Genomic DNA, 804 nt, shown 5'->3' on the forward strand with positions numbered 1-804 from the left:
AAAACATGTATATGTAATTATATCCTTTCTTTTATTAATTAAATAGATAATTTTTATACTTTAACTTCTATGTATCATTACGTTTGTTCGCGTTGGTTGTACTTTTGACACTTTCATACTTGATGCCCTTTGCATGCCAGATGTAATGAGCAATCTCTGTTTGTAACCATACCATATAATAAATGAAATTAGCTAATAACGGTAATTTCTCACGAATTCTCAGAATATCTCAAGTAATGATTTGCAAAATATTCATTATAATAAATTTTTTAGGGATACTTTAGAATAAATTAAACTCGGATAATTCTTCGGATATTCATTTTTTTAATTCTTTAGATGTTCTTTAAAATTCTCTATGAACTTCCATTCATCTCTGTGCTATTCAGATTGAATTTTCCTTATTGTATATACATACAAATAGTATTCATAGAATATTCTGAATATTCCACAATTATTTGAACATTTTGTGAATATTTCTTTAATATTCCGGTGTATACGGAACTTCTGGAATACAAACGGAATATTCCAGGGATATCTAATGTTTACCTGGTAAGTGTATATAACTATATGACATTTTTAAGTTTAAGCTTTTGTTTCTTAAGTTTTTTATTCACATTTTTAAGGTTGAAGATAAAGTGCTAAAGAGAGAAGCTTTATCGTATCTGCCTGTTTGTTACGATATATGAGAACATTTTATCTTATCTCGGCATACGCATAGTACAAAGAACTGAATAACTAAGCAAAACTTTTCTTTCATCGATTTTATATCGATATGTGGTTTTATGATGTTAATTTTATGATTAC

The sequence above is a fragment of the Odontomachus brunneus genome, unplaced genomic scaffold (assembly GCF_010583005.1).
Source record: "Odontomachus brunneus isolate Ranch 3 - 2012 unplaced genomic scaffold, Obru_v1 Obru_scaffold_048, whole genome shotgun sequence".
NCBI lineage: Eukaryota > Metazoa > Arthropoda > Insecta > Hymenoptera > Formicidae > Odontomachus > Odontomachus brunneus.